Here is a 7,988-nt window from a genome sequence, read left to right on the forward strand (position 1 = left end):
CACGGTCCTGGGAGGCTCACCCCAGTTAAGCCAAAAATTCTTGCTATGTCACTCCAGGTCTTAAGGTTTGGACCAGGTCCCATCAATAATTAAAAATTCTCTGGATTTTGTCTACAATAATCCAGGAGACATTTTCCCTTGTTGCTTCTTCCCATACCTAGAATCACACTATTAAAATTATTTTATGTTAAAAATGTGATTTTTCTCAAAATGTTTAGTCATAGAACTTTTATTGGAGGCCTGAATACACATTGGTTACTGCAAGAGACAACAATCTTATAAATTAAACAAGATACAAGTAATGCAGACAATGTCATAGAGCAGCAGGGAGACACAAAGCACAATTTGAAAACAAAGAACAAATTTAAACAGTGATTAGTATAACTACTTGTAATCCAGTTGCAGTAATCAAGTGACCAAAGGAACCATAACTGACTTAATGAGCTAACTACAGTTTCATTGCACTGGGCATACACACTGATGCATGGCCTAATCTTTGACATAGCATATATTACTGTCGGGATCAACCAGGTAGAGAGAAAAGGATGTATGTTCCAAAAGGCATAATCTACCAAACTCCTGGAAGTCATAATTAATTGAAGAAGTTTTTCTTATACTTGGAAAACCCAGATTTAAACCAGTAATCCTTTGAAATAGCAACCATAAAAATTGCAACCATATTTACCAGTTTATTCAGTTCTATGTAAATAATCCTTTTTGTTAACAGCTTTATGAAGTCATCAGGTTTCTCATTAGAATTTTTCAGTTTCTTTTTACTCAGTTCAGCATTATGTTATGAAAATCAGAAACTTCTAAAGTCCTTTTTATAAATTTTGAAGAGGAGACATTTTGCAAAGGCATTAGAGTGAAACCATATTGGTTATCCATTTTAAATATATTAAGTGTGCACATGACCTTCCCAAACTCCCTAACTATCCCTCCCTACCAACCATCCCCCATGGCAACCATGAGTTCGTTCTCTAAGTCTTTACAGACATTTCTGATTGTCACAACCGGTAGGGGGGTAGCTATTGGCATCCAGTGGGTAGAGGCCAGGGATCCTGCTAAACACCCTATGACACACATGACAGCCTCTCCTACAGCAAAGAATTATCTGGCCGAAACTGTCAATGTCCATGTTGAGAAACCTCACCCTATCTGATCTACTCTTTCCCTGGGTGTCTACATGGCTCATGCTCCTGGTCTTTGCTGAAATGTCACCCTCTCAGAGATGACTGCTCTATTTAAAATTGCAGTCCCTCCACCTCCCATCTATCTTTTCTGCATGAATTTTCTCAATAGCACTGATCACTGTCTGATATAGTATATATTTTATTTATTGCTTTTTTGTTTTTTCCATGAGAATTTAAGCTACATTCAAGGTAGAAATTTTGAGTGTTGCAGGTCTACATCAGATATGACTCAGTAAATAATGGTTGAATGAATGGATGCCAGCTTCATCATATAGGACTATGCTCTCCCATATATTTAAGTCCATTTCTATACTCCATTCTTATCTGTTAAACTGCCAATTCCTGTCAATTCCTGTATCACGCTCTTTTAATCACTTTTTATGATATACTTCACTATCTGGCAGGATTAATCCTCACTTATTACCCTTCTTTTCCAGATTTTAATCTCTCCCTTCAGAGAATTCACTTCTAGAATTTTGGTTGGGTGTGTGTTGGATTTCTAGAGAGAACTGAAATGTTTGGGAGAACTAAAGGTGTTATAATGTTCAATTTACCTATTTAAGAATAAAATATATCTCCATTTATTAAAGTCTTATTTTATGTTCCACAAGGGTTTTCTTTGTGTAAGTTCTTCTGCTCATTTCTTATTTATTTCTAGATATTTTATCAGCTTTACTACTATTGTGAATGGGGTAATTTCTTCTATTGTAAATTCTCACTGGTTGTAGATTTTATATGATAACCTCAAAACCAGCCATCCAGGATAATAAGTATGAGGGAAAAAATTTAAATAGAGAACATTCTTTTTCCTAGTTTTGCTTCCTTAATGAGAAGGCTTTAAGTCTCTGTTTCTGCATTCTAATATTTTAACAGCTTCACAGTTTCTTATAATCTGAAAGATTTTGTAAACTTTTTTTGGGGGGGGCAATAATTGAGTCTGGATGCTTTATTTGGTTTTCCCTACTTTGGACACTTACTGAATTCAAAATTTACCTCTGAAACACCTGCTCTACTTTGGGAAAGAAACAAGATTGAGGAGTCTTTCTTCTATAGGTGGTTAAGAGCAATTTTTTTGAGTTGACTTGTTAATTATTAAGAAAATTACTGTAAAAATTCAGTTCATACTGAACTCTTTTGTTTCAGCTTTTAGGCTTAAGGAAAGTTCAAATTGCAGTATTCAAATATTGTGGAAGCCACTTAATTTAATGGAATAGTTGTGGTTTCTAGCCCATGCAAGGCAAAAACCTCTTACCTAAAGAGCTTGAAAAAGCATGATTAAAAAAATTTTTGGAACAGAAGTACTTTATTTCAAGTGTGCTTTATACATGAAATGAACCAAAATCCATTCAAACTTTGAAAACTGCATTGCTACTATTTTATGAAAACTGCATGCTGAAAATATTATATGTATTTTACAAAAGGGATGAAAAAGCCTTATAGGCTGCCTTACTCGTGTTTGTTCTTGTGTTTGTTAAAGAAACCATGTGGTCCCATTAGCCCCTGGGTTTTGTGAGGCCAAACACACAGAAGCATTCTCTGAGTACACAGAAGTCTCAATTAGGCAGTAGGAGTCTTTGCCAACAATATAAAGAGAAACATCTTGATTAAAGTTGGGTGGGAAGGGGCAATTTTGTCCCCATTGCAGATGTCTGATTAGCTATGAAAGAGAACATGTTCTCTCTAAGCGTTGGGTTAATAATCTTAAAATCTGTTTCTTCAGCTCTTGTTAAAAAACAATCAGATGTGACATTGATGGGAAAAACCAATAAATGAAAACAATGAAAGCTTGGGACACATTACAAAGGAAAAACAAACAAAACCCCAGCTCTATAAAAATACCATAAATAATTTCAAAAATGTTTAATTTTATTTTGGGGTATAGTTGATTTACAATGTTGTGTTAGTTTCAGGTGTTCTGATACATATAGAAATATCTTATTCTTTTTCAAATTCTTTTCCCATTTAGGTTATTACAGAATACTGAGCAGAGTGCCCTGTTATCTGTTTTAAATACAGCAGTGTGTACGTGTTAATCCAACTTCCAATCTATTCCTCCACCACCTGCCTTTCCCCTCGTAACCATAAGGTCATTTGCTAAGTCTGTGAATGTTTCTGTTTTATAAATAAGTTCATTGGTATACTTTTCTTAGATTCTGTGTATAAGCAATATCATATGATATTTGTCTTTCTCTGTCTCCAGGTCCATCCGTGTTGCTGCAAATGCATTATCTCATTCCCTTCAGAGGATGAATGATATTCCACTGCACATATGTACCACATCTTCTTTATCCATTCATCTGTCAATGGACGTTTAACACCATAAATAATTTTGCAAGTCAAACACATTTTGGGGAGAAAATATTTGCAAATATATGATATGTTTCTAACAAATTGATTAAAATAAAAGAAGACATGCACAAACGAAAAATTGGCAAAGGCCCCAGTTGTAATACAAAAGACGGAATGCAAATGAAAATAAATATGAAAGGCTGTTCTGCTTTACTGATGATCAAAGACATGCAAATTAAAATAACATTGCTATTAAAAAATGTATCAGGGTGGCAAAGATTAAAAGATTATTAGTATCCAGTGCTTTGAAAGGTGTGGGGAAAGAGTAGTTCTTTCATGTTACTGATGAGAGAGTCACTTGAGGGCAATTTGACAGTCTGTGTTAAAACTGAAAGTGTGCATGCAATTAGCCCTTCATATCTGAGGGGGTTCTGCATCTGAGGATTCAACCAACTGCAGACAGAAAATATTTGGAAAAAAATTCCACAAAGTTCTGAAAAGCAAAACTTGAACTTCCAATGCTCTGGCCAATATTTACACAGCATTTACATTTTTGGGGACACTATAGATTGGACTGCAAGGAGATCCAACCAGTCCATTATAAAGGAGATCAGCCCTGGGTGTTCTTTGGAAGGAATGATGCTAAAGCTGAAACTCCAGTACTTTGGCCACCTCGTGTGAAGAGTTGACTCATTGGAAAAGACTCTGATGCTGGGAGGGATTGGGGGCAGGAGGAGAAGGGGACGACAGAGGGTGAGATGGCTGGATGGCATCACTGACTCGATGGACATGAGTCTGAGTGAACTCCGGGAGTTGGTGATGGATAGGGAGGCCTGACGTGCTGCAATTCATGGGGTCACAAAGAGTCGGACATGACTGAGCGACTGAACTGAACTGAACTGATAGGTAATCTACAAATGATTGAACATATACAGGAAGATGTGCCTAGGTTATGTGCAAATACTACACCATTAAGGAACTTGAGCATGCCTGGATTTTGGTACACAAGGGAGTCCTGGAACCATCCTCTGTGGATAGCAAGGGACAAATGTAGTCTTTATTTAGCAGTTTCAGAATTCAGAATCTTAGAGACATATTTTGCACGTGCACAAGAATGTATATTCAAAGATATTTGTGGTGGGATTGTTTATAATCACCAAGATTAACAGCCTGGATGTCCATCCAAAGGGAACTGGAGGAATAAGTTATAGTGATCCTTACACAAAATAAGTTTTTAAAATAATGAAATAGATCTGTATGTGTTAATAGGAAACAATCCCAAGAACTTGTACCGAGAAAAGGTATTTCGAAAACACGCAAGTATGACCACTGTCTCTAGTTCTACTCCTTCCATTCTCTGACTCAGTCTAGCCAACTCTCTGTTACTTTGACCTCAACAAAGCTGATGTTTAATCTTATGTCTCATTTTCAATGCTCAGCCAACACATTACTGGAAATAGTTGATCATTCCTTCCACTTGGAAACACTTTTTTCACTTGACTTCTGGGACCTCACACTCTCCTGGTTTCTTTCGGTCCCATTGACTCCTTTCTTAGTCTCCTTTATTCATCCTTTTCCTCTCCCCAACTTCCCAGCAATAGTTCCCAGGACTCTGCCCCGCTCCACCTCTTCTGTCTCACTCACTCCTCACTTTGTATCCGATCTCACGGCTTTAAATATATCCCAAGTGCTGTTGTCACTGTGATTTATTTCTTAAGCTGACCCTCCACCGTGGATTCCAGACTCATATATCCAACTGCCTACTCCATCTTTCCTCAAGCTAATAGACCTCTTACACTTCTCCTGTCCAAAACCGAACTTCTGATTTTCACCTGAAAAATTCCCTTCTCTTAAACTTCCATATCTCAGTAAATGACAACTCCACTCACCTAGCTTCTCAGGACCAAAAGCTGGGCACCATTGTCGACTCCTCTCTCTTACTCCACATCTAGTACTACAGTTACTCTGAGGCTGATTAAGCTTAAGTGTCAAAGTCCCTCACTTATGGGAGCTTCTTATAAGGCCCCAACAATGGGATGACATGGCTGCCAGCTTTTGTAAACTTTGCAGAAGTGAAAAATTTTAATTGCCATCAGTTAAGATAGCTGTCTTGTTACACTCCAGCTTCCCCTCTGCTGTTCTTCTCGTGTGGGGTTGGTATTGGGTGGCCGTGGACATTTTCGGGTCATAGAAAGGGGAAGTTGAATTGAGTTTATGCTTCTTTGGGGTTTGATCAAATATTTTTACTCGACTTGCAGTCACTTCTGTATCACTGCTAACCATCGTGTCATAGGAATGGCATCCAGGAGTACTCTGCTCACACTATGCTGACTAATGGTGTAGAGCCAAAGATCATATCTCGGTACTAATGTGTCCTGCAGCACCAGCACTGGAAATATGTGTAGTTGAGAAGAAATAAGGTTGGGAATGTACAGAGCAGAAACCAGTCTGTGGAAAATTCTTCTGCTCACTGGACATATGAAACTATATATGGAGGATTCAGAATGGGAGTTTCCTGCTGTCAGTACTGTGACAGAATACTCAGTAATGTGGCATATGCAACTCTGAATGCACCATCCATGCTTTTAATTGCGGCCAGAGTAGTTAACATGAGCCCTGCCCTCTTAACACATTTTAAATTGTATGACACATTTTTGTTGACTATAGGTACAGTGTTGTACAGCAGATCTCTAGAAATGATTCATCTTGTATAGCTGAAACTTTACGCTCATTGAAAAGTAAACTCCCTCTTATTCCCTCTCCCCAGCCCCTGGCAACCACCATTCTACTCTTTGCTTCTGAGTTGACTATTTTAGATACCTCATTTCAGTTGAATCATGCAATACTTATCTTTTTGTGATTGGCTTATTTCATTTAGCATAATGTCCTCAGGGCTTTTTCATGTTGTAGCCTGTGAAAGGTTTTCCTTCTTTTTAAGGCTGAATAACACTCCATTGTGTGTACATGGATCTCTCTATCACATTTAGGTTGTTTCTATATCTTCGCTACGGTGAATAATGCTGCAGTGAACAGAAGACAGCACATATCTCTTTGAGAGCTTGAGTTCAGTTCTTTTGGATATATATCTAGAAATGGGATTGCTGGATCATGAGGTAGTTCTATTTTTAATTTTTTGAGGAAACTCCATAGTGTCTTGATAGTGGCTATAGCAAGTTTTTGTGGGAATCTTGTGAAATAGAATATATCAGAAATCCTATTTTTGCAGAGCACCAGCCTGTAGCAGTACTACAAATTGTGATTTTGTTTATGAATTTGCATATTTTATGCATCTTACCATATTGGATCGTATTTTAGTGTATCTGACTCATCTTGCTCTGACAAAATCTGGCAATTTCTGATGAAAATGGTACATGAAAGTATCACAGACACGGTTGCTAGCCTGAAGAAACAAGTTTTCTTGCCACAAAAAGCCAAAACATATTAATCAATAATTGGAACCCACTTGCCAAGACAGGAGACATAAGAGACACAGGTTTGATCCCTGGATCAGGAAGATCCCCTGGAGAAGGGCATGGCAACTCACTCTGGTATTCTTGCCTGAAGAATCCCCATGGACAGAGGAGCCTGGCAGGCTACAGTCCATAGGGTCACACCGAGTCAGACACGACTGAAGTGACATAGCATGCATGCATTCAATGTATGGGATATTGAGTGATTTGGTTAAACAATTGCATAACTCAATGTGGTGCAGTGTCAATGTTTAAGTGCATTCAAACTACTCATATAAATGCCTTATTTTCAGGTCAATTTTGTATTTTTTGGAAATTTATGATGAACAAGAATTTAAATATGATGGAAAGTTAATATGTAAGAAAGAATGGAGACTAGCCTCACAAAAGTTGTCTTATTAACACAATGGCAATTAAAAGATCTATCAACGATAAAAGGAAATAAAAGTATTGAAAATAAAATATAAATTAAAAAAAATTTTATATTGGAGTATAGTTGACTTATGTTGTGTCAGCTTCAGGTGTACAGCAAAGTGGTTTGGTTACACATACACATATATCTATTCTTTTTCAGGTTCTTTTCCCTTATAAGTCATTACAGAATATTGAGTATAGTTCCCCATGCTCTACAGTAGGTCCTTGTTGTTTATCTAGTTTATATATCGTAGCATGTGTATGTTAATCCCAACCTCCTAATTTATCCTTCTTGCCACCTCTGTGTGGTAGGAAGGATAAATAACTGTAAGTTTACTGTAATTTGTTTTGTAAGTCTGTGAGAATGTTTCTGTTGTGTAAATAAGTTCATTTGTATCATTGTTTAGATTCCATGTATAAGTGATATCATGCCATTTTTGTCTTTCTCTGTCTTAGTTTACTTGGTATGTTAATTTCGAGGTCCATCCATGTTGCTGCAAATGGCACTATTTCATTTTTTATGGCTGAGTAATGGCTTAAAGCTCAACATTCAGAAAACTAAGATCATGGCATCTGGTCCCATCACTTCATGGCAAATAGATGGGGAAACAGTGGAAACAGT

Source organism: Bos indicus x Bos taurus, chromosome X, assembly GCF_003369695.1.
Source record: "Bos indicus x Bos taurus breed Angus x Brahman F1 hybrid chromosome X, Bos_hybrid_MaternalHap_v2.0, whole genome shotgun sequence".
Taxonomy (NCBI): Eukaryota; Metazoa; Chordata; class Mammalia; order Artiodactyla; family Bovidae; genus Bos; species Bos indicus x Bos taurus.